The sequence below is a fragment of the Suncus etruscus genome, chromosome 13 (assembly GCF_024139225.1).
Source record: "Suncus etruscus isolate mSunEtr1 chromosome 13, mSunEtr1.pri.cur, whole genome shotgun sequence".
NCBI classification, from domain to species: domain Eukaryota; kingdom Metazoa; phylum Chordata; class Mammalia; order Eulipotyphla; family Soricidae; genus Suncus; species Suncus etruscus.
The window spans coordinates 85094337-85121540 of record NC_064860.1 but is presented as its reverse complement, the minus strand read 5'-3'; the positions used below and the strand labels follow the sequence as shown (position 1 = coordinate 85121540).

The 27204-nt window shown below is 33.6% G+C and overlaps 2 non-coding genes across 2 annotated transcripts; both read right to left on the bottom strand.

Annotated features, from left to right (window-relative positions):
- Positions 1–23093: 23093 nt before the first annotated feature.
- Positions 23094–23200, bottom strand: LOC126026599 (U6 spliceosomal RNA). Its single transcript, XR_007501823.1, has one exon. It is a non-coding gene; the product is annotated as a U6 spliceosomal RNA (small nuclear RNA).
- Positions 23201–24084: 884 nt separating this feature from the next.
- LOC126026964 (small nucleolar RNA SNORA61) lies at positions 24085–24220 on the bottom strand. Its single transcript, XR_007502146.1, has one exon. It is a non-coding gene; the product is annotated as a small nucleolar RNA SNORA61 (small nucleolar RNA).
- Between the last annotated feature and the right edge of the window lie 2984 nt (positions 24221–27204).

The window sequence follows — 27204 nt, the reverse complement described above, 5'->3', positions numbered from 1 at the left end:
CAAACTAAGATTTTTTAATGGCCTTCGAGCAAATAAATGAAAAGTAACCCAAAGCAGAAGATTATGGACTATTATTGTATCAGCATTCTCTATTTTCCTAGAGAATTGATAACCAAAGTATAACAATAAACATAAAAAATTTATCTTATTTTAACCCTTTTAGATTAGGGTATATGGGAGAAAAATTTTCCCATACCACTGGATACTTCATAGAATGGGATATTAAATAAATTAATGTCTTATAGATTAGTAGGTAAAATAATTGCATATTATGGAGAATATATGGCAGCAAATAACAGTAAAATAAAATTTTATGTATTGCTCTACTCAGGGGTCCTCAAACTTTTTAAACAGGGGGCCAGTTCACTGTCCTTCAGACTGTTGGAGGGCCAGATTATAGTAAAAACAAAACTTATGAACAAATTTTTATGCACACTGCATATATCTTACTTAGAAGTGAAGAAACAAAATGGGAATAAATAGAATATGTGGCCCGCGGACCATAATTTGAAGACCCCTGCTAGTAAGTAATGGGTTAAAAGCTCAGTGAATCAAGAAGAGAATGGGGCTATAACATGATAGAAATTTAATTATATCTTATGACAAAACTTTGCCTCAAGATATTTGCCTGTTTTAAGATAGACCTCATATAAAATATTTTTAGGATTACATTAATTAGTTTAATTGTATTTTATGGTAATAATTTCAGATGAAACTTATTGATTTCATTAAAAAAAATGATTTGACTTCATGTAAAGTTGTTTAAATTGGAAAAGTTAGTTTTGAAATCTTAAGAATAACTTACCTAAATATTTTTCAGAAGTCTATTCAAAACTTGTTAATACAAATCTTTAGTTGAGGGCCATGGCAATAGTACAGTGGAGATAGTATTTGCCTTGCAAGTTGCCTACCAGGTTCAATCTAGTATCACATATTGAGTCTCCTGGGCAGATGGCCAGGAGTCACACCTGAGCTGCTGGGTGTGGCTCCCAATTTTAAAAGATTGGCTTTTTTCCAATAAAATGCATTACAACCTAAAACAAAAAAAAAAAACAAATCTTTAGTTAACACTAAAACTTTCACAAATTTCTAACACCTTCCTTTTTTAATACAATCAAAACTTTAGCCTTCATTGTTCTATATTTCAAGGATTTACTTGAATATGTATTACTGTAAATTACAATACATTTATCCCAAATGAATGTGTTTTGTCTTTTTTTAATTGCCATTATTTTTATCAGCAGGAGGATTGACATAAATGTGGAGGAAGTGCTTATAAAATCCGAAGAGCACTTTAGGAAACAAACAGGTATACTTTTACAAAATGCAGGTGGCTAAATTCAGGTTCTTATGGCTATTGGTTTTGAATTTCAATTACAAAATATTTAAAGATTATGGAAGGTAATTAGAAAAGATCTTTCTTTTAAAGCTGATATTTGTAAATGTGTATAATGTATATGCATATGTATGTTTATATGAGTTTATATGAATATGCATTTAAAAGCAAATTTCAGAAAGTTCATAATTGAGTTAGGAAGTTCCTTAGTGATTCCAATAAAACTATATTTTTAGGTAAACTATATATTTTTGGGGGGCAGGGTCCATATATCACATCTTACTACTAGTTTTGAACTTAGGAGTTATTCTTTATGGTATGTTGTGTTGGTAAATAAACCCAGATTACTTTTATGCAAGGGGTTCAAGGGATCAAACTCAAATGGTTTGCGGCCTTTTGTACAACATTTTGTGGCCCTGCTCTAGAGGAATATTTTTTTGTTTTGTTTTGTTTTAGTTGTTTGGGTCACACTCTCCAATGTTCAAGGCTTACTACTGACTTTGCACTCAAGGATCACCCCAACTTTGCCTCCTGCGGCCCCCAGGTAAATTGAATTTGAGACCCTGGAAGACAAGTGTCCTCACCACTGTACATTATTCTAGCCCTATTCATTTACCATATTATGACATAGAAATGCATGTTACATTTAAATCAATTATCTAATTATTTTTGTTTTGATGTAACATCTGTTCATGTTTAGGGATTACTCTTGTTTATGTTTAGGAATTGCTCTTGGTAATTCTATAGGTACGTTGTGAAGTGTAAATAATGAACCAGGTTTGTCACAGAAAGGCAAATATTTTAGTCCTTATACCAGCTCTGTAGCCTATAATACTTCATTTTTACTATAAGCCTGCATCAGTATTATGTAATTTATGATTTAATAAATTAGTGTTCTGAATGCAGAGATATCATAGATTAAGATAATAATGCTTTTTAGATTTTCACTTTACTAATCACATGAAGAATACTCAGTGTAAGGGCTTATTCTTGATCTATATTTTGTTTTACAAGGAAATTTTGCAAAATAGAAATCAAAAGTTTATGAAAAATAAATAGAGTAGAAAAGATTTTTCCTCTTTAGAAAATTATACAAAAGTGACCTGTCAATCTTTTTTAAGTTAGTTCATTTTAGACTGATAGTTTATAAAATGATCTCTATTGCTAGAAATAAAGAATAATACATAGATTAAATAAAAGATCTCTATTTTAGACAGTAGGTGGGTAGTTTTATCAATATAAGCTGACATGTGTCACTCTAACAGAGTTCTTGAGATCATAGATATCTGATTACTAAAACACAGCTCTTTTCAAGTGAATAAAATTCTGACTATTGTGTATAGTGCTGCAATAAACATAGAAAAGTAGATGCCCTATTTTCATTCTGTTTTTGAACCTTTAGTGATATTTCCAGGAGTAATATTGCTAGGTTAAATGCAGTTCAATTTCTAGTATATTTTTATTTTTATATTTTTATATTTAACTTTATTTATTGACTGATTGATTGATTAGTTCTTAGGCTGTACCCAGAGGTGCTCAGGGTTACTTCGGCTCTGCACTCAGAAATCACCCTTGGCAGAATCAGGGATCAACATGGAATGCCAGGAATCTAACGGGGTCAGTCCGGGGTCGACCAGATGCAAAGCAGACACCCCACTGCTGTGCCATCTTTCTGGTCTCAGTTTATAGTTTCTTGAGAAGAGTTCATATTGTTTTGCAAAAGAACTTGATCAGTCAATATTCCCAGGAGCAGTGAATAATGGTCCCTGTCTACTTACATCTGTACCAGCATTGCTCTTTATCTCTTGATGTGTGCCAATCTCTTAGATGTGAGGTAATATCCTGTTGTTATAATTTTCATCTTCCTGATTTTTAATAATATGGCACATTTATTTTTTATGTGTTCTTTGAGCATCTGTATTTCTTCTTTGAGGAGGTTTCTGTTTATCTTGTCTCTCCATTTTTGATGGGGATAGATGCAGGTTTTTTTTTTCCTGTTATATTCTCTCAGTGTCTTATATAACATAGATAAAACCCTTATAAGAAGGGTAATGGGTGAATAATTTCTGCATTCTATGGGAAGCTTATCTATCCTTGTTACCATTTGCTTTAAGGTGCACAAGCTTCTGAGTTGAATGTAGTCACGTTTGTTTATTTTTGCTTCCATGTACTTGTTCAGTGGTGTTTCATTCTTGAAAAGAACTTTAGCTTTAATGTCATGCAAAGTTCTGTCTATTTTCTGATAGGTTTTTATGATTTCAGGTTTGATTTCAAGGTCTTTAAGCCTTTTTGATTTGACTAGTGTGAAAGGTGTTAGAAAGTGGTCTGAGTTCAGTTTTCCAAAACCTCTTCTTGAAGATTTCCTTGCTTCACTTCAAGTTTTTTGCTCCTTTCTCAAAATTAACTTGTCAAATACTTGGTAATCTGTTTCTTGATACTTAATGCTATTACCCTGGTTAAAGAATCTATCTTTATTTCAATATCATGGATTTTAATTACTACTGCTTTGTAGTTAAGTTGGAAGTTGGGAAGGTGATGTTTCATCTGAAGTATCAATTTAGCTCTTCTTGGAGGTTCATTGTTCTATATGAATTTCAGAAACATTTGATCTACTTCTTTGCAAAAAATCATGGGTATCCTTAAAATATTTTTTATTAAATTTGTACAAGGCTTAGGGAATATTACCATTTTAATGATGTCAATCTTCCCAATTCATGAGCAAGGGATGTATTTATATATCATTATGTCCATTTTTCCCCCTTGAAGTTGTGGAGGTTTTTTGTTTTTGTTTTTTGTGTTTGGGCCACACCTGGTGATGTTCAGAGGTTACTCCTGCTATGCACTCAGCAATCACTCCTGGCTTGCCGAACCATATGGGACACCAGGGATCGAATCTAGGTCTGTCCTTGGCCAGCCTGTGCAAGGCAAATGTGCCAATGCTCCAACCCCTGAAGTTATGTTTTGTAGGATTTTTTGTGTAGGTCTTTCATCTCTTTTGTTAAGTTCACTCTGAGATACTTGATTTTTCTCGGATATGAGTGAGTAAGATTTTTAAAAATATTTCCATTGGGCCCGGAGAGATAGCACAGTGGCTTGCAAGCAGCCGATCCAGGACCAAAGGTGGTTGGTTCAAATCCCGGTGTCCCATATGGTCCCCCGTGCCTGCCAGGAGCTATTTCTGAGCAGACAGCCAGGAGTAACCCCTGAGCACCGCCGGGTGTGACCCAAAAAAAAAACAAACAAAAAATATATTTCCATCCTCTCCTTTATTATTTTATTGTAGGTAAATCATGTACTTTTGCAATTTAATTTTGTAGTGTTTAACTTCACTGTAACATTCTCTGGTTTCTAAAAGCTATTTTATAGTCTTTAGGATTTTCTAAAAATAGTATCATCATGTCATCCACAAATAGCGACTGCTTGACTTCTTTCCTTACTAACTGAATATCCTTGTTATGTTTTCTTGTTGAATTGCTAGAGCAAGTACTTCTAGTATTATATTTAATAGAACCCAAATGCTCAAGAACAGATGAATGTTTACATAAACTGCATTACATCTACACTAGGGAATACTAAGCAGTTGTTAGAAAAAATAAAAAATTGAAACTTGCTTATGCATGGATATACAGGGAGGGTATCATACTGAGGAGACTGAGTTAAAGGGAAAAGGGTATACAGAATGATCACAGTAATATGTGGTGTAAGAAGCTATAAGATGAGAATACTAACCAAGGAAGGACAATATAAATGTTAGATGGGAAATGCAGTTAATAGAGAAAAACTCGTTATGATAGTAATAATTGGAAAAATCACTATGTACAAGGATTCAGAAATTAAAGTCATTAAAGTGATATGCATGATAACCCTTTAGTAAAAGTATTATAATTCAGGGTTACTAAAAAGATGATGGTGATGATGAGAAATAAGAGATAGAGGGGAAAGAGAGAGAGTAAGAGAGAGAGAGAGACAGTTGTAAGTCATGAGCTCTGCTAGATGTGTTCCAGAAATAAAACAAAGCCAAAAAATATTGAACCTTAATGGTAGCTAAATCGTCTTAACATTGATGTTTATGCATATATATATGAATTTATAAATACATATTCTATATTATACTTAAATTTCAAGGAGGCAAAATATAAATTCATATCAAAGAATATGAGCTAAAAACAAGATTCTTTAAATTAGTTTATTGCAATAAGCTAAATAAAACTTTACAAAATTTTGAGTGTACTTTCAAGTAGCAGATTGGTTTTTGTATGAAGAAATAATAAACAAACAAACAACATTCACAGTTGATAGTATAATTACCAATTGCAAGCTATCACCTACACTTAAGTCATAAATTTGACTTGATCAAGAATAGAGATAAAATATAAAAGATTAGCATATGTCATATTAAAAAAGAACATATAAGATGCCATCTCAACTTTGCAACTATTTTTGATGCTTTTCCATCTGGGATAATGTTTATAGCTTTAATTTTCACAGTGTGAGGTAGCTAAAATTGAAATTGAGAAAAATTACAAAGAATCAGTGCAGCAAAGAAGTGAGGAAGAGGTGTAAGCCTCTTTCAGTTATGAAAAGAAACTCTGGGACAAGAGGTATAGTTAATAGCGACATGTTATGGATCCTCTAGGTAGGGTCATTCATATGATGTCCAAAAATAGTACTACATACATTTTTTAGCACTATTAATTTACCCTTTGTCCTATATATTAGTAATATAGGAGTGACTTCTGAGCACAGAGAGGAGTAAACCCTGAGCAAAGCTATGCTGGGTGTGGCCCAGAAACCAAACCAAAGCAAAACAAAAACAAAACAAAAAACAAAGTAACTAATTAAAAAAAATAAAATAATTTAAAAATAATTAAAACATTAGGGGCCAGAGCCGTGGCGCTAGTGGTAAGGCATCTGCCTTGCATGTGTTAACGTAGGACCGACTCTAGTTTGATCCCCCAGCATCCCATATGGTTGCCCGAGCCAGGAGTAATTTCTGAGCACATAGCCAGGAGTAACCTCTGAGCATCACTGGGTGTAGCCCCAAAACAAAAAACAAACAAAAAAAATAAATAAAACAGTATATTACAAATTAAGAATTGCTAGGAGAGTATATTTTTAAAGATCTCATAATAAAAATAAGTTTATAAGTATTAGTGTTGAGATATTAACTAGGCTAATTGTCATGACCATTTACAATACATAAATATGTAAAACAGGCTGGTGACGTATAAAAATGTAATCTTAGGGCTAGAGTGATAGCACAGTGAGTAGGGTGCTTCCCTTTCAGGTGGCCAATCCAGGTTCAATCCATATCAATCCAGCACTCCATATGGTCCCCTGTGGCTGCCAGGATTGATCCCTGAGCATAGAACCAGGGGTAAGCTCTAGCAACACCGGTTGTAGCATCAAAATCAATATATAACTTTATGTTTTCAATTGCATCTTAAAGAATGCCACAGAACTCCAAAATCAAAGGTAAATGTCTCTTGTTCCCTTTGCTTTTTCTCTGTCCCTAACCATTTCAACACTTTTGTAGTGGTTTTCAGGGACATTTGCAATTTCATCGAGTAAATAATATCTACAATAACTTTCTGTATACAGACGTTTATTCAGGAAATACTCAAAAACATGTTGATTAAAGTTCCGTTTGTTTCAGAAATATTGTCATCCCTCTATTCAGCAGTAAAGTAGGTTAAGATGAAAAAGCAGAACTTTGGCTTAGGCATTTACAGATAACTACCGGTTGAATAAAAAAATATAGAAAATTGGGGCCAGAGCAATGGTGCAGCAGTAGGGTGTTTGCCTTGCATGTGACTGACCCAGGACAGACTGCAGTTCCATCCCTCAGGGTCCCATATGGTCCCCCAAGACAGGAGCGATTTCTGAGACCATAGGTAGGAGTAACCCCTTAGTGTCACCAGGTATGGCCCAAAAGTCCAAAAAAGAAAAATGAAAAAATATATAGAAAATGTTGATTCATGCCTTTTCTTACTTCTAGTGAATACAGAGATGTCAGAGAATGTAGTGGCTATTCTTAACCAAACATAAAACTCAAGTCTATCTCATACCTCATTCTAGAGAATTAAGCAATGTTTTTTAAATGTGACTTTTCGTAGATGTAGAAATTCTTGACTCTGTTACAAGACTATATCCAAAGTAATACTATTTATGGCTTTTAAAAAATGACTGAAAATCAGTGGGTGACCATGCTTCTTGTATGTAAAATGTTTTAAATTGTTTTGAGTGCTATTGAGATTTCATTCTAGCAAATTTTTCATCTTCTATGTCCAATGCTGAGCTGCCTGCTGTTATTTTTTAAGCATGTGTAGCATAGGGAAATGTCCCTACTGGGTTTAGTAGATACAATATACTCAAATTATTCAGGAAGCTCTGATTGCCTTAGAAGGTTTAAAAACATCATCTGCAGAAAGATTTCTCCCTAATGTCAAAAACACAACAATTTAAACATTATTTTCCACATATCTGTCAAATGATAGTTACTTTTTAAAATTTTTATATTTTAGGCAATAGGATTATAATAGTTAAGTAGTAGAATAGATGTACAAAATTGTTATTATCACCAACAAAGTGCTCAATACACTCCAACCCTGACCTTATTACCCTTAGTCTTACTTTCCTTCATTTAAACCCATCATGCCACAATTTCTGACTGACAATTATGGTTTATGTATACATTACTTCCCTTAGTCTCAACCCGTTTTTCCAAACCTTTTATGTATGCCCCTGGATTCTTTTTAATCAACTTCATTTCCCCTCTCATTCTTCACTACCCCAAAATAGCATTCTCAGTTCTAAATCTAGTGTACGGGTTTTATTAGCCATAGATGGTTTTAGTTTTATAAAAGTAGTTCCTCTATCTTGATTTACCTTTACAATAGCGAATGCTTCATGTGTCTGTACTTGCTCAAATGCCACCATTTTTTTTCCTATTTTTTTCCTTTTTTCCCTTAAATCTAAGTGTACAAAGAAATAATATGGGAATCTTAAAAATAACTTCAGCAGAAACATGTTTACATTTTAATAACATGCAATTAAATTAATATATTTAATAACACACAATTAACTGCAAATCAGATTTTATTACAAGACTTCTAACCCCTGCTACTTACGAACACATCTTTAAGTTCTGCTCTTCTGCTATTCTGTTATCATTTTTCTCATGCAAAATTCCTGGACTTAAACCAAGGTGTGTATGTTTGTTTTAAAATGATTACCTCAAGAGGCAAAATAATTGTAAGCCAATGGGCAAATGACAGGTTAAGGGAGATGTAGTCAATTTTCCAGTGGGAATTATAATTTTCATTAAAAATACAAGCCTAAGACCAAAATACTTTTATGATGCTCCCAGCATAGCCCGGGCTCACAGATTCCTCTGGAGCTATCAGTATGCAATACTAGGAGTCTCTCCACTTCTTCATGCACAGGCCTTTTGGGTTTCATCCACCTGGATGCATGCTAATGAAGAGGCTTTGCAGTCTCATCTGCCAGTGGCAAATCCCAGGATATATCTACCGAATTTTAGGATGGAGGAGTTAACTTACATTGGGTTAGGAGCTCTTTAATTAGGAGGACACAACTAAAAGCTTGTCAAAACAGATTTCTTTGCTTCAAAGCAAGTAAATTACCATGCCCTGCAATATACTTCATATACGGCTATATACTTCATATATACTTATTAGCTGCTATATACTGCAGCTAATCTACTGCAGTCAACTCCTAGTCTTCTATGCATTTAATTGTCAGTCATCAATTACTCTATATAAAGATGAGCATTATTATCAAGAATCATTATTGTTCTGCACCCTAACAGTAAAAATAAATGTATGAAAAATAGGTTTAATTTAAATACAAATACATTTGTTAAAATGTTTGACTTTTTTATTTCAAATCGCAAATGATAGATGGTTCTCTATGATTTGACTTGAAATATACTTCAAATAAATTATACTTCTGACGAGATATAATGTTTCTATCAGGCACTGAGGATTTTAAAATTGTGTGTATGCTAATGGTATTATGCCTACACATTTTATATGCAAATTAATCTGTCTTCTTAAGTAGTTTGTCATCTCTGTTACTCCAACCAATCTTTCATTCCCAATCTCACCACCACATCCTCTCCCCCAAAAAGCTGGAAATGCTTGGTGATGGAAGTTAAAAATACAATGAATCTATGGATTTTTGTCATTACTTTATCTCATATTATTGATGTGATAACTTTTTAAATAAAGAAACATATATTCCAGGTAGACTAATATGTATATATTTTTTAGCTTTAGTCTTATTTAATGCTGAGTGAGTACATACATAGTTTTGTAGCTGAGATGTGGGATACAACTTCAAATATATTAGCAATTGTAGGGGTTTTGCTAAGTTTTCTATGACACTTTATAAAGGCTTTTGCAAAACCATTGTAACCTGCAAATACTATGTATTCACTAAGCATCTACTCAAATTTGGGCTATGTTAATAAAATGAATTATACTTAAATGTTTAATGTTGCCATGGAAAGCATTCCTTGTTCTCTTAATCAAAACTTTTTTCCCAACTTTTGGTATTTTTACAAAACACAATGTGCTTAATAGAATGAACTGTATTATTTTGTTTCTTTCATAACTTACAATGAAGAAAATTATTTTAAGAAGAAATGCTCTGAGTAGGTACGATCATAATGTACCAGCAATAGGTTTATAGTCCTGAAGTATTGATAGTTTAGCTAACAAAAGAGATAATGTAAATCATTTGGGAAGATAAGTTCTGTCATCAAAATCAAGTTGAGTACAGTTTCAGAAAAGGAAAAACTTAATACATTTTATTATTATTTAAATATCCAAACAATGGCACACTGTATAACTTACAGATAAACCAAAAGGAGGAGGGACATCATTAATAGCTAAGTATTGAAAACAGTATCAGTGTAAGTTAGAAAGTTTTTACTACCTAGCATCAGGGGTTTGTTATAAGATGATGTTGTTTGTATTATATAAAATTTATTTCTGTATTTATTTCTGTAAATTATATATACTATATATGGATCCTTGTTTTAGATAACAATTAAAAAACAATGCATGAATAAATTATTGATTTTTTCATATATTTACTTTATTTAATCACAGATGTTAGAAAATTGTTCATGACTGTGTTTTACTCATACAATGTACACCACCCTTTACCAGTGCACATTTCTGGCTACCAGTATCCTCAGTTTCCTTCCCACCCTCTCCCATCCACCTTCTGCTGCATGCATCTGGGCAAGCATTTTACTTCTCGCTCTCTCTCTCTCTCTCTCTCTCTCTCTCTCTCTCTCTCTCTTTATATATATCTTTTTTGGATACTGTGGTTTTCACTACTGCTACAGAAGAGGTATCATGCGTATCACTTTATCCCATTTCAGCACCAGTTCATCTCCAGAGCAATCGATTTGAAATATAATTTTTACAGTGGGCCACCATTCATTGCCATAAATGCATTCACCACTCTTTGTGGCAAGCATTTGAACATGGAAACTCCTCTTTATCCTTATCTCTTTTGACTCTGGGTATTATCACCATATTATTTTTTATTTTTCTTATATTCCATAAATGAGTGAGATTATTTTATCCCTGGCTATCCCTCTCCCTCTGACTCATTTCCTTCAACATAATCTTCATATCCATCCAGGCATAAGCAAATTCCATGACTTCATTTTTCCTAATAGCTGCAAGTATTCCATTGTGTATATGTACTACGATTTCTTTAACCACTCATCTGTTGTTGGGCACCTGCGTTGTTTCCAGAATCTGCTATTGTAAATAGTGCTATGATGAATATAACAGTAGAGAAGGATATTTGTTTTGTGGTTTTGTGTTATATGGTTATATTCCTAGGAGTGGTATTACTGGATCATATGGAATAAAGCCTCAATATTATAATTTAAAAATTAAAATCCAGACTTATCTTAAATTTTCTTAGATTTATTTCTTGATTTATTCATTTATTTATTTTGGGTTTTTGGGCCACACCCAGTGATGCTTGAAGGTTACTCCTGGCTATGTGCTCAGAAGTCGCTCCTGGCTTAGGGGGACCATATGGGGCTCCAGGGATTGAGCCCAAATCCATCCTCGGTAAGCTGCATGCAAGGCAAAATCCTTCCACTGCACCACTGCTCTGGTCCCTATTTGATTTTTTAAATTTTCTTTCTCTGTTTCTTTTAACGCCATTTTTTTTATTGACAACAATATACAAACTAAAATCTAAAATATAGACTGACTTCCTACAGCCACTAGCCTCTTAAAATGTATTAGTAACTGGAGCAATAATACAGTGGTAAAGACTCTTGTCCTGAATCTGATGCAACTGTGGTTTGGGACACAGACTATTTCCAGATGTGATCCCTGAACACAGAGTCAGGAGTAAGCATTGAGCACAGTTATTTGTCACTCAACCACTAATCAGTTTTATTTTTATTTATTTTTATAATTCCTTTATTCAAACACCTTGTTACAAACACGATCATAATTTGTTTCAGTCATAAAATGTATATCCTCCCTTCATCAGTAAAACTTTTTCACCACAATGTCCCCATTTCCCAGATCTCCCACCCCTGCCTATCTTTGACACAAGCATTCTATTTCTCTCTCTCACTGTTATTATCATGATTGTTGTTAGTGTAGTTTTTTCTCTAACTGTGCTCACCACTCTTTGTGCTAAGCTTCAAATCATGGACAAATCCTTCTGGCCTGCATCTCAATTTTCTCTGGGTATTATAATCATATTGTCTTTTATTTTTTTTAATTCACACAGTTGAGTGAGACTATTCTATTTCTATTGCTCTCCCTCTCTCTGTCTTATTTGATAGTCAACATGTCTATTCATGTATAGGAAAATTTCATGACTTCATTTTTCCTCACAACTGCATAGTATTAGATTGTGTATATGCACCAAAGTTTCGTTAGCCACTCATCTAATGTTGGGTACCTGGTTGTTTCCAGATGTTGGCTATTATAAATAGAGATGCAATGTACAAGTTATTTTATAGTGTTTTTGTGTTCTTAAGGTATATCTATAGGAGTGGTGGGAGTTCAATTTATAGAATTTTTAAGGAATATTCATATTATTTTCCAGAAAGGGTGATAATTTGTGTCATTGTTTTTATTTACTTCCAGGAATCTTTCGATTTCCTCTTTGATTTCTTCTCTGACCCACTAGTTGTTCAGTAGTGAGCTGTTTAATTGACAATTGTTAAAGGTTTTTCTCTGTGTCTGTTCATAATTCATTTCTAACTTCAGTACATTATTATCTGTGAAGGTTGTTTGTACAATTTCTATTCTCTTTAATTTTATGAATGTATGCTTTATGGGACAGCACATGGCCTATCCTGAAGAACGATCTATGCACAATGGAGAAGAATATGTATCCATTTTTCTGGGAATGGAGAGCCCTATATAAATGTACTAAGCCAATATATTCCATTTCTCCTTTCAGAGCCAGTATATTGTTGTTAGGTTTTATCCTGACCTATATAGAGTTAACAGGGTTGTGTTGAAGTCTCCCACTATTGTTGTTTGTCACTGATGTCTTCCTTCAAATTTGTCAAGAATTGTATTAAATATATTGTTCGTTCTTCATTGGGTTATATATATTTAAAATCTTGATTATTTTTTGTTGTATATATACCTTGATCCCTTGATTATTCAGAAATGTACATCTCTGTATCATAACTTTTTAAGTCTAATATCTGTGTTATCTGATATGGTTTTGTTTTTTTTTTTAATTTTTGGATTTTGGGTCACACCAGCAGCCCCTGGCAGGCTCAGGGGACCATATGGGTTGCCAGATTCGAACCACTGTCCTTCTGCATTCAAGGCAAATGCCCTACCTCCATGCTAACTCTCTGGCCCTATATGTCCTTTTTAAGAGAGTTGTTGCTTGGATAATTGTCCTTCAACCTTTGGTTTCAAGTTTGTTTGTTCTGACTATTCAAATGTGTATTATGTAGGCAGCAGAAAGTTGGATTCTGCCTTTATGATCCATTTTGCAATTCTGTATCTTTTAAGTGATACATTTAGTCCAATGACTTTGAGAGAGATAGTTGTCATGAGATTTAGTATCATATTTCTGTAAGAAAATATGTCTGTCTTTTCTTAAAGTAGTTCTTTTAGTTTGTTTTTTAAGGTTTGATTTGAGTTTGTAAAGTTTATGAGAAGTTGTTTATATCTGAAGCTGTTATCCTTTCTTTAAACCTGAATATAAGTTTTGCTGTGTGAAGTACTCTTGACAAAAACATTTATTAAGTGAGTGAGTTTTGTCTCTTATATCCACCACTGCTTTTGAATCTTGAGGTTTTCTTGTGACAAATATACTGTAAATCTTAAGGATGCTCCTTTGAAGCTAATTTTTCTTTTTTATCATGCTGCTTTTAGTACTCTATTCCTTTCGGTGAAATTCATCATTGTGACTAGGATAGGTCTTGGGATGCTTTTCTTTGGATCTCTTTAGATGGTACTCTTTGGGCATGTAGGATTTGGTTGCATGCATTCTTTAGCTCTGAAAGTTTCTCTGCAATGATGTTTGATTATTGATTCTTTATGGGGATTGCCTTCCTGGGTCTTTAAGGCTCCAATTACTCTTATGATGTTTTAGTTGAGTTTATCAAAGATTCTATTTTCGTCTGTTTACATTCTTTGAGGATATATTTGCATTGCCTAATTGTTTTTTTTATTTCAATCAAAGTGGATTACAAATATTTCACAGTAATATTTTAGGTACATAGTGATATTGAATCAGGGGCGTTCCCACCACCAATGTTGTCCTCCCTCCACCCCTGTTACTAGCATGCATCCCATATCCCTCTCTTTTACCTCTCAGGCTGCTAGTATAGGTGGTCCTCTTTGTGTCTAATATGTTGTGAATTGGGTATTGATTCTGTCGTCGTTGGCTTTGGATTTGGTGCTTAAGTTTGATCATTATTTTATTTCTACTTAATGTTCAGTTCAGATGACTGTTTGGTCTTGGTACCCTTATTATTTAAGACTCTTTTTAAATCTCTTCTGTTTTATATATATATAAAATCTTTCAGCTTACTGATTCTGTCTTCAGCATCTGTTACTCTGTTGAAGAGGCTTTCCAGTGAGGGTTTTTTTTTTATTTCTCCTTACAAAGTTTTTTAGTCCTCTTATTTCAGTTTATATTTTTCTCATTGTATTTTCATAATATCTTAATTCTTATTTGAGGTTCATTTACTTCATTCCATGCTTTTTTTGAGTTTTATAAACATCCTCCATATTTCTTCTTGAAAGTCCTTATCTAAGAACCTCAACAGATGGTTGGTACTTTTCAGGTCATCAGAGCTGCCCATCTTCTTTCTCTAAGCATGGTGGAGTCATGCATTGCGTTTTCATTGTCATCCTTGTAGTATAGAATTTTCTACACATTATGCTGGAGTTCATTGACTAGAAGTGCAAGGTGCACTCCTTTGGCTCTGCACATTGGGGTGGAGCCTACTCACCTATGTTGATATGCTGCTCTCTCCAGGTGAGGGAGGAGGTTCTGCTCTTCAGGACAATGTGAGTCTGTCAGGGAGCCACTTTCTGGTGGAGAATGGGAAGACTATCTTATAACTTGCATAGAAAATTATAGCACCTTTTTTGTTCGTGAACTTCCCCCCCCCCGTTCGTGAACTTTTAATTATAATCTGATGCACTAACTCTAGATCTGATATGTCTGTATTTATATATATTTCCATGCACATAAAACAGGTATTTTAATATTCAAAATAAAAATTTCTTCTTACATTTTGAACCTAGGAGAGTCATTTGCATTAATGTATTTATGTTTTATGAAACACACTTTGTGAGTTTGACTGAGGTATCATATACAAAGAAATTCCAATTATCTGATATGCTTAAATGACTTGAACCAACTTCTGTTAGATATCCAAACTCCCAACCCAATTTGTTAAATTATATCAATGCATTCTAGGATTTATGAGTCTCCCTTAATTGCTTCCATGTATTATTCAACTAATATAATACTCCCTTGCCTCTTATAAAGTTAAACTAAATTAGGGACAAATTAAAAACATAATTTTAATGTTACTATGATATTCTTAAGTAGTGAACATGACCTTTGGGTTAAAAGCTTATAGAAGAGGAGGAAAATTCTAACTCTAAATAGACTATAAAATGAGTTAATACTGTACCATAACAAAACTGTAGAAAATGTATCAGGTTATTATTTTTGTAAAAACCTTGGCATTTGCCTTGTTTAGTTTTTGTTTTACATATACTGGTTGAATCCTAGAGTTGGATATTTTCTAATAATTTTTTCTCATCAATTCCTCCTCAAGAAAACCAGATTCATTTACATGGAGGTAAAATATTTCCCTCAATATATTTATGGATGGGTGGCTCTCTCTTGAAAATTAAACTTACAAACACACATGAAGTAGAGAAAATATCACAAATTTATCTAATATAAATTTTATAAGGCATAAGAGCCCTCATAAAAATGAAAAGACCCATATAAATAGACCTGAGCATTTTATGCAGGGTTTTATAGACTTTAAGTCATGGAATTACAGAATAGGATAAGAAAAATTAGGCAATTATAGTAATTTGAGATAAATTTAAGTGTCTTTTAGGACTATTATTTGGTTCTTTTGGTTCTAGAAATAATGATTTTATTTTCTCTACCAAGACAGATATCACTTGGGAGTTTTATCGTTTGCTTCTAGAAGAGGAGGTAAGATGTGAGAAGGTCTGAAGGACCTACTTGTATATGCTATTACCTCAAAACCCTGTTTCAAATTTTCACTGAGGTGCATGCCATTTTGTTTAGAATCTCATAATTTAGTAAAAATAGTTGTTTATTATGTTAACAAAGGTGATTTGTAGACAGAAGTTGAAGTCAGAAGTACATGAGAGATGGGAAGGAAAATTCTCAGTAATAAAATTCTGAAATACTATTTCAATGGATCCACAGCTTGATAAATTTCCATGACAAGAGAGAGTCCTGATCTAAAGATTGTGTATTGGTAAATTCAATCTTTGTGCAAGATGGAGATTTCCTATAGTCTTTAATTAATTTATTCTTATATATTTATTTTATAAGTAAAATATTTTAACTTATCTTATTCTTTTAATTACTTTTAAAGATTTATACAACCTATGAATTTCAATAAGAAAAATTGCAGATAATGAATCTAAAATAGGAACCATAAGATTTTACTTTGTTCTAATATTTTGTTTTCTTTTATCACATTTCTTTCGATCTTACTCATCTCAGTGCTCTATTTCAGTACCAAGACCTTATCAGTACATATATTCTCTTCCTTTTGTTTGCTCTTCTCTCTGTCTCTGTGTCTCTTTCAATCTCAACACAGAAATTTAGATTACACATTGGTGTACTCAGAGCTTTTCCTGGCTTTGTGCTCAGGGATCCCTCCTAGCAATTAAGCCCCTGTAAACTGTTCATGCATTCAACTTACCTCCTGTCCCATCTCTCAGATCTTGTTTCTTTTTAATATTCTATTTATTCTTTATCTCCATTCATAAGATACTCATTAAAATAATAAAATACCTCACTATATAAAAATGCCTCATTATAACAAGGCTCTATGCAATCAAATAATGTTTTCCTTTTAAAACATTTGTTTTTTTTCTTTAGTAATCAAAAATACTACACTTGAAATACATATTATGCAGCAAAACACAGAAAGAAAAATAATTCTCTTTGCAAAAGCAGTGACTTACCCTTCTTACACTGAGATCAGTCATCTTACTCTTTTTTAAGTTGATCTTACGTGTTTATAAAAATTTTGCCACTATTTTAAAGTTACGCTCTCAGTCTGACTTCTAAGTCATAAGTTACATACTATTTTTCTGCACTATTCATTTATGTTTTGGATGTTCTACTACCTTAGACAATATAATGGCAGTTTTAAAATTATTACTTCTATGACAATAACAAAAAATTCTCTTATCTTCAAAGGACTGGATGACCCATATTTCATATTAGATTTACCTAGAAATTACCTTTCATACATAATTCTTTAATTTCTTTCTTTTCTGAGTAAGTAGAGAGATATTGTATGTATTGTTCAATCTCTATATTATAATGAAAGCTGTTTTATGCTTGCCTAAATCATTTCATTGTATTCTTTTTTAATACATAATTCATTCAAAGTCATGTTTTTCTCACATGCAGAAGTAATCAACACTCCCCTTTCCACATGTAAACACACAGATTATCTGATACACATTGTTCTCTGAAATACATCAGGCCAGAACCAAACACAACATCACATTTGATGACAATAAAAAATCTCCCGATATCCCTCTCTCCCTTCCTTTCTCGCAAGCGGATGCGGCAGCGCCCCAGTCTTGCTTTTTTTTATGTTTCCCCCTTACCCCCCTTTTTTCCTCCTTTCTTTCCTCCCCTCACTATTTCCCCTAAAAAAAGAAAAGAAAAAAAATCTCCTGATATTTTAATTTGCAAGCCAAAAAAGATGCCGTGAATGCCACCAAAAATAAGAAAGTTTTTTAAATAAAGATCAGGGTACATGATACTGTGTGCTAGATATATCATCAAATAAAACTGGACACTCGAGGGCATGTCATAGTTCATAATTATTGATTGGAATGGCTAACAGAATAATTTGTAGGCAACTAGCTTGTGGGACATTTTAATGAAAAGCCATAAGTGTAAGAATGCGGAATTAAAGGGAGCATGTTTGTTCTACCAGCATTTCAGATGAAAAACACACGCAGTTTTAAAACTTCAGATTTGTTATTTCAAAGACCTGAAGAGCATCTGTTAGGTATTGCAGAATCTAATCTTTAACACAGAACACGCAGTAGCTTTTCAGCATGTCACACCATTACTAAATAAGGAACTAGAAAATGAGCAGTCAGGTCACTTTTCACCTCATTAGCACAGCAGGAGGGGACTCTGGAAAATAAGATGCTAGCAGAAGCCATGGGGTTCAACAGTATCATTTTTGAATAACAGAGAAAGGACCCAGCTGTGTACTTTTAACTCTGTCCTTCTGTTCTTTCCCCCAGACCCCTTACATTCTCTTCTGACCTTTCATCCGTTTGCCCAACCCCGATGGTGTTTATAAACTACTACATATTTCTACCTGTGCAATATATAAATTATTCTTATTTTTCTAATATTAGAATTTGGTATAATTCAATTATATTCAGTATGCTCTGGATGCAGTCTTTAGTGTCTCTGACAAGATTAAAATCCAGAGTCCTCTGGAGACAAACAAGAAAATTGTGAGACGGTATTCCGTAGACTGCTTCTTAAATAGATATATTTACTAAACAAAAAGTTATTTCTGTCCTTCAGAATTATCTTTCATATTAATATTTTTTTAATTTATCAATCTTATCAACACTAGTGTGAATAGTAAATTCAGTATTAACCTTTATTGTTGGATGAACTCAATAATTGGATCACTCTGCCAATCTATATCTAAAAGAAAAGCAAGAAAATCAGTATATATATGTAATAATTGGAAAAATGATTTCATATCCTATATCTTTTAAAACTCATTGTGATCCAAGTGAATGATGAACTGGGCAAGGACAATATCAGATAATGTGCTAAATGCTTCATAGATACTAGCTTAGTCACTAGAACTGTTTGATATGTGGAAAGCATTTTTATAATCCACATTTCAGAATTTTCAAAATCTAGTATTTATAACTAATATTTTCATGCATTTTCTGCCTCATTCCCCAATAATATATTTTTTTTTAGCTACCACAGAAGAAATCAGCTTGTAAAAGATTAATAATAAACTCTATAAATGTGAAGTCACATCAATTCTTGAGCTAAGCATGCTACTCAAAGTTTGCCTTTAAAATTAGTCTTAATGCTGCATGGGCAGACACATCTCTGTCTTTGTACAAAAAAACCCGTAGACACATAGAACTAACACATGGATCATTAGAAGCTGTATATTTATTCATGTTCCATAAATCAGAAACAATAGAATGGTACCTCTATAATCAGAATCTATAATCTGTTGTGGGTATAATCTATACCCACTCATATTTTACCATAGTTATAGACATTTCTGAGACATATTTTATGATTCTTCAAAATATCTTAAGGTCAATATTGAATTGGATGATTTATTTCTTCCTTGACCTACTAATGCTAATCCCCAATCATCCAATTCAATATTGACCTTAAGATATTTTGAAGGAGAAAGTGAGGAAGTAGAAAGGTTGGAAGATATGGCCTGCAGTAATTCCTCAAAAGGATCCCCCAAAGGAATTTGAAGCTTGTACAGATCTGCTGTAAATGGCAAGAACAAAGGGAATTGTTGCCTGCCCATCTACAAAGGTCAGAGAGATTGAACCCTTGCTGTAAAGCAATCTCTTACCCAAATAAAGTTTTATGCAACCTCCCTGGCAGTGGGGGAAGACTAAGAAAGATATAGGATAGAAATATGTTGAGACTACAAAAGGAACCATGGTAAAGCAATGCAAGAAAAAAAAATAACACACCATGCCCTGGGGGTGAAAATTGCAATCCTGAAGATGAAATCAGTACTAATCTCATTTATAAATGGATATCAGAGTGAATTGCTAGGAAGTTCAACTAGCTCAACAAAAACAATAGAAGGTACTGCCAATAAAGCACAGGAGGATATCAGAGAAAAAATGAGAGAAATACAAAGAGAAATGACACAGTTGTAAACTTGGTAAGAGAAATGAAAAATTAAGTGGAAAACCTCAGCAACACAGTAACACCTGCTGAGGATCAAATCATGAGGTCAAAGATGAAGTAAAGAAAACCTCCAGACAGCAGCAGAAAAAGAAAAAAAGAAGTCTCAAAATAAACAAAGTGAAGAATGGTAAAAGCCTCAAAGCAAATGAACAGATAATAAAACATTGTAATAAAATCAGGAAACAACAATAACAACAAACAACAAAAGAATCATTGAGGTTCCATAGAGCCATAAGAAAACCCCTAAGGTAAGCAACAGTCAAAAGCATTATTTTAAAGTTCCAAGTACTCCTGCACACATATCTTGGATGACCAAAAACAAAGCCAAGTGAAATAAAATGAAACAAAAAACAATTAAAAGAGACCCACTAAAAACACACCAAGGCATATTATAAACATAATGGTAAATAACAGAAAAATAAAATACTGAAAGCAGCACTTTCAAAAAAGAAGAGTATATGCAAATAAACAACTTTAAGATTTTCAGATTTATTAAATGCAACCCACTAAGTCTGAAGTCAATGGTGGAATTTAGAGAAAAAATGCAGTTAAATGAATGCCTTACTAAGATTACATTACCCACTCTTCACATTTGAAGGAACTATATACACATTTTCATGGAAAAACAGCATCTCAGGAACTTCATAGACTCAAAAACACCTTTAAGAGAAGAAATAAAGGACTATTTTAAGAGAAGACAAAATGTTCCAACATACAACACTTTTATAGATGGATGGCAGAAAAGTTCAATGGAATACTTCTTTCAATGTCCCAACGTGGTGGGGCATTTGCCTTGCACGCACCAACCTAGGACACAGACCATGGTTTTATCCCCCAGTGTACCATCTGGTCCTTCAAGCCAGGGGTGATTTCTGAGCGTATAGCCAGGAGTAACCCCTGAAAGTCACTGGGTGTGGCCCAAAAACCAAAATCAAAACCAAACCAAACCAAAACAAAACAAAAAAAGAAAAACAAAACAAAACAAATAAAAAACAAAATAAATTAACAACAAAATTAAATATTCAAATAAGTATTTTTAGTTAACTAAACACAACCACATACATTGATTGAAGTTTCTTTCAGTGACTATGAGTTAAATGAAAATGGGTTGAATAAATAATTAGAAATGTTAATGGATGAACCAATAAATTTTATTTTATTTTATTTTATTTTTGTTTTTTGGGTCACACCCGGCAGGATGAGCCAATAGATTTTATAGCTGTTTTTCATTCAAGTTAGTTTAGCCAGATTTCATTGCTCCTATCTAGCTCAGTAACTTATAAATTCATGAAACAATATTATTTTGTAGACAACTGTGATACCTATCTACTAAATCTTAAATCATAGCATGCTATTCATAAGGTCTGATCCTGAACTTTTCTGAGATTCATCTTTTATAAAATAGGCATACATTATGATGACTAAAATTATTTACTATTTATATAAAAATGTAATAAAGTTATTTTCACATTTCAGGTAATATGTACACAAAATAGTAACTGTAAGATCATAGAACATTGATTCCTGAAAAGTTACATTTATATCTCTGAAAACTAAAATTATTTTAATTTTTAAAATAATTCTTTGAGTAGTATGTAGAGACTGGAGTTATCAGTATAATAAATAGTTTAATAGTGGAATTTTGTTTTTCTTTTTTTTTTTTTTTTTTTTTTGGTTTTTGGGCCACACCCGGTGACGCTCAGGGGTTACTCCTGGCTATGTGCTCAGAAATCCTCCCTGGCTTGGGGGGACCATATGGGACGCCGGGGGATCGAACCGCGGTCCTTCCTTGGCTAGCACTTGCAAGGCAGACACCTTACCTCCAGCGCCACCTACCCGGCCCCGGAATTTTGTTTTTCTTATTTTATAACAAACTTTTCTTTTTAAAATTATTTCAATTAATATCACTGAACAGAATTATAGTTTTGGAAGCTACATAATATAAGTTCAAATTAATCATTGGGTATATTGAAAAATTCATTTTACATGAAAATTCCTCAAAAGTTGAGAAATATAGGGGCTGGAGAGATAGAACAGTGGTAAGATGTTTGCCTTGCAAGCAGCCAATCCAGGAAGAATGGTGTTTGAATCCCAGTATCCCATATGGTCCTATAAGGCATATCCCACATGCCTGCCAAGGGAGACTTCTGAACGCAGAGCCAGTAGTTACCCTGAGTGATGTTGGATGTGACCCAAAACCAAAAAATAAAGGTAAGAAAAAATAGGAGTTGGAACCATAGAACAATGGGTAAGACACTTTATTTGAATGCCAACAATCTGGATTCAACCCCTGGTATACCATAAGGTCCCTGAGACTGCCAATGATCTATGAGCTCTGATCCAGGAGTAACTGCTGAGCACTGTCAGACACTGTCCAAAATCAAAAACTTATAAAATACTATACACTATATTTAAGAATTATAAAAAAATGCATTTAGACCATCTGTAGTCAATTAACAGAATAGAGACATTTAACTTATTAGTAATATTATGTAAATAATTAGATCAATTATTAGACCAGTTAGACTTTTTTGCTATATTTTGTTTCATGTAGAGAAAATATTCATATATTATAAAAGAAAACATAGCTTTTACTGATAGGACATTCAATGCAAGTTCCACATAACTCTTGACTTTAATGAGTCTAGACTTTAACATAAAATTTAAATATACCAAATCAAGACAAGCTTCATAGTCACGTAACCTGATCAATGAGAGAAATCCTTCTATCCAGAAGAAACAATACATGACTTAATGCTTTATGTCACTGTATAGGAATGTCTAATAAATTTCAATTATGCCCATATGCATTCATTTTTCACTTGTCCCCACAAATTATATAAATGCCTCAGGTTAATAATTTAAGTATTTTTATTTTGGGGGGGGGCAACCTGGCAGTGCTCAGAGATTACTCCTGGCTCTGCACTCAGAATTCACTCCTGGCAAGCACGGGGGACCATATGAGATGCTGGGATTGGAACCACCTTTTTTTTTTTTTTTTTTTTTTTTTTTAAATATGGAACGCTTCACGAATTTGCGTGTCATCCTTGCGCAGGGGCCATGCTAATCTTCTCTGTATCGTTCCAATTTTAGTATATGTGCTGCCGAAGCGAGCACAAGGAACCACCTTTTGTTTGAATCAGCTATGTGCAAGGCAAATGCCCTAACCCTATGTATCTTTCTGGCCCCCAATAATTTAAGTATTTTTATAGTAAGATCCCAATAGAGATGCAAATATAATTGATGTAAAGGTTCCAGCATATGCAGCAGCAAGGATGGAATAATCTACTCATGACTAGTGGATGCAAAATATAATCTATTTTTTCATTAGCTACCATTGTAGATTCATTCCCAGTCAGTTAGAATCACTTTATTTTAGTGAATTCACTTCCCAGAACAAAGTACAAAGATATTTATCTGTATGTACATATAGAGACAAAAAGGATGTTGCCAAAGAGATTAAAAAGTTTTGAGTTTCATATTAAACTTATTTTCTTTGTGACTTAAATGAGAAATTAAGAGTAAGAAAATAAAAAAAAAGATAAAGTAAGAATAATATATTTTATCTCTAAGAATCAAGCATCACAATAGAATATTACATATCCAGATCATTAAAATATTTCATGATAAGCTAAACCATCAGGATAACTTGATATTTGTGTTGTTAGTGAATAGAAACAATAATTACATGGCATTATCTTTGGCTAATTTACCCTATTGCTAACTGTTATTATCAGTGCCATGTATACTGCAGTTTAAAGAATTATGGAAAGAAAGTCTCAGAAACATGAATAGTTGGTAATAATTATCATCAATGATGTACACATGAATGTATTCTTAGATTTTTATGACAGCATCTGAGCATTGAACAGTATATTTTGTCTTTCAACCAGATATTTGGCTAAAATTTTATAAAACTTTTATCCTTGACCTAAGAATCTAATTTACACAACTTCTTTAAAAAAAAAAACATGAAATGTTAGTTTTTTGTCTTTATTCAGCCTTGTCTGAAACTAGCCCATGTGTTTACATGGCAGCCTACGATCCCTGTGAGGCCAGCTTCAGTATTACTATTCCTCCTCTTGCGACCACCAAGACCAGTGTGTCTAGATCTGATGGGAAAGGGAGTGGGAGGGGACAATTTCTTATAATAAAATCAAACTTTGAGACCAGAGCAAATTTACAGCAAAAGGGCACTTTCTTTATTCCACATATGGCACCCAAGTCCACCAAGAGTGATCACTGAATTTAGAGCTAGGAGTAAATCCCAAGCACATCTAGGTGTGACCAGAAATAAAAAAAAAAAAAAAAAGATAAACACAGAAATAAAACTTTGATTTCTTATTGTGTTTCTTAAAATATCTTATGTTTAGGTAAAAATATCAAATCTAGGAATAATCCAGAATACTTTGTTATAAAGAAAACTCAGAAATGGAAAGATTATCTCACAGGCTTTATTGACCCAATTTCTGTTTCTCCAGATTGAGAAAACAATGGCAAAGCTAAGGTGACAATATTTGCTGAAACTCTAGGCTTCCTAGATCCCATTCCTCTGCCAATAAATAGATTTTAGTTTCCAGGGTCATCAGATGAACAACTTCACAGGTGCTAAACTTGCTGCAAATTAAGCACATGTAAGAAAAGAAATTACAATCACAGAAAATGTCACTTTTCTAATGGTTTTAGGAGGGATATTAGTGAATTAAATGGAATGAAAAGCTAGGTCTCTTAATTTTACTCTTGTCACTAGAACAAATGATCAACATTTTATAAAACATTTTGGTTTTGTGTGGATTTTTTAAAAGCAATGGACAATATTGTCCTTTGTGTTCTTTAAAATGATAGACTGCATTGGTTATCTACATAGCCACTCAGACTTGACCTCTGCTCCAGCCACCTCCTGTAATTAGTTGATGGATAATTCAGCATATTTTTTATACCTGTCAAGCCAGCTTTATACCAACATCTGCCTTGATAATTAACAGAGATAGATGGGTACATATTTACCTGGGTTCATGTGAAAATGGAAAATTTAAGCAGTGCAGGTTAATTGTTCAGCGTAAGGGCCAGGTGTAATGGGCTTCACAGTGGCTTCATTAAGCACCCATCACCTGCCACTCTCCCAGTCTAGTGGCTTTGTTTTTTATCCTTCATTTGTTCCCTTGACAAGTTGATATGCAGCACCATCTCTAATTGTAGAAATTGAATTTTCTGGACCTGGTGAAGGAGAATGTCACAAAAAAGGAACATAATTTGAAATGAGAAGTAGGATGTGAAGGATGTGGTGCTGTAGGTTGGATGTGGTGAAATACCCTTTTTTTAAATGTATTTGTTTGGCTGGTCTTTAAAACAATGTATTGATCTCTGTATTTTAATCATTTGAAACAACTCTAAAAGTCTTCTTATAATCAAAGCACAGTGATAATTGGTAGTCAATATATTTTTTTTCAAGCAGTTTCAGATATCTTTCAAAACCTGCTTAAAAGTAATACCGTATTTTCCGGCGTATAAGACGACTTTTGAAACAAAAAAAGAGTCAACCGAAAATTGGGGGTCGTCTTATACGCTGAGTATATCCCGAAAAATGTTTCAATATGCTGCTAAACGAAAATTGTCTGAATATTGCCACAAAAAGAATTTTCCAACTCAATCCTACACCAATCACTGCCAGGCTGCTGGGACCGCCTCTCTAACTCAGGCGATCCAAGCAGGCTTTTTATGCATGCAAATTAGACAATGTTCTGGACCCGAATCTACACTATAAAAAGCTTGCTCAGATTGGCCAGGCTCAGAGAGGAAGTCTAGTACAGTATAACCTTTGAACCATTGCTTGTTGTGATTGGTTCACTGTGGTACATACAGTTGCAGCACAGGAACGTTCTGTCTGATACAGCGAATATAGGCCTAAACCTGTGTTTTAACTGCAAAATTAGGGGGTCGTCTTATACACCGGAAAATAAGGTAGGTTCTTTGGGGCCAAGGCAGAATGCTTTTCTTGCAGCCACCTACACGTTTTAGATCCTTTGCATGCCATTATGATCTCCTGAGCCTGTGAGGATTGAAACATTAACTCAGAACCAGTAGAAAGACCTTAAAGCAGAGCCAGAAGTAAGCACTGAACAAAGCTGGTATGGATTAAAAGCAAACAAGAACAGTAGCAACAGTAACAACAAATATATAGATAGTTCTCCATATTAAGGTTGTCAGTGAATCTTGAATATAGATTACACAGTTTCATCCTTTTAATGCATGAGGAATAAGATACAACATAGCTTAAGCCAGTGCTTCTCAATTATTTTCTGTCATGCCCCACTAGGAAGAAGAAAACATTTTTCGTGGCCCCTGCCCCCGCTGGACTGTAAATAGTATCTTTATTAAAAAAAACTTTAACCTGCAAAAGAAAAATATATAAAATAATTTGAGCTTGTTTTTTAATCAGAGGTGATGTCTGGATTAATGGCTACAATGAGCATGTATTGCAATGCAGAACTTTTTGAAGCGGAGTTTGAAGCAGGACACAGCAACTCTCAGCTCCAGAGACATACAGAGATATAAACACGGGGCTTAGCATGACGGTGTTTACCGATGTTAAACTCGCCCCCCTTTACAGAGCCTCTCACCCCACTACTTGAGAAGCGCTGGCATAAGCTGAGATATATGTGTATCCTATGTTATCAAAGTTTTGGTCTTCTGTAGTTTATTAAAAATCAGTATGTCCACCTTTTTAATTACCTTTTATGAGTTTAATGAGAAAATGGAATCTTATGGAAGTACATATTAAAAATGTATATCCTATTCTCCTTCTCTAGATGCTGTTTAAAGGTCAATGGAACACCCAAGCTATTTGCATTTAAAAGCGATATGCATTTTAAATATATAATTACCCTTATTAAAATTACATTTAATTAAAAAATTACTCTATGACCTCAACTTCATTGCATTAAAATTTTTTCCCTAAATCTGGTGAATAATACACCAAATATTAGCTGTCTTGCTCCTGGCCATCCTGAGGTTTTCACCCCATATGGTAACCCTTGGTATGACCCTGAGCAACACTGGGTCCCCCAAACCCAATTTATTAATATTTCCTTAAGTTGAAATCTTGGTTATAATGGCATTAA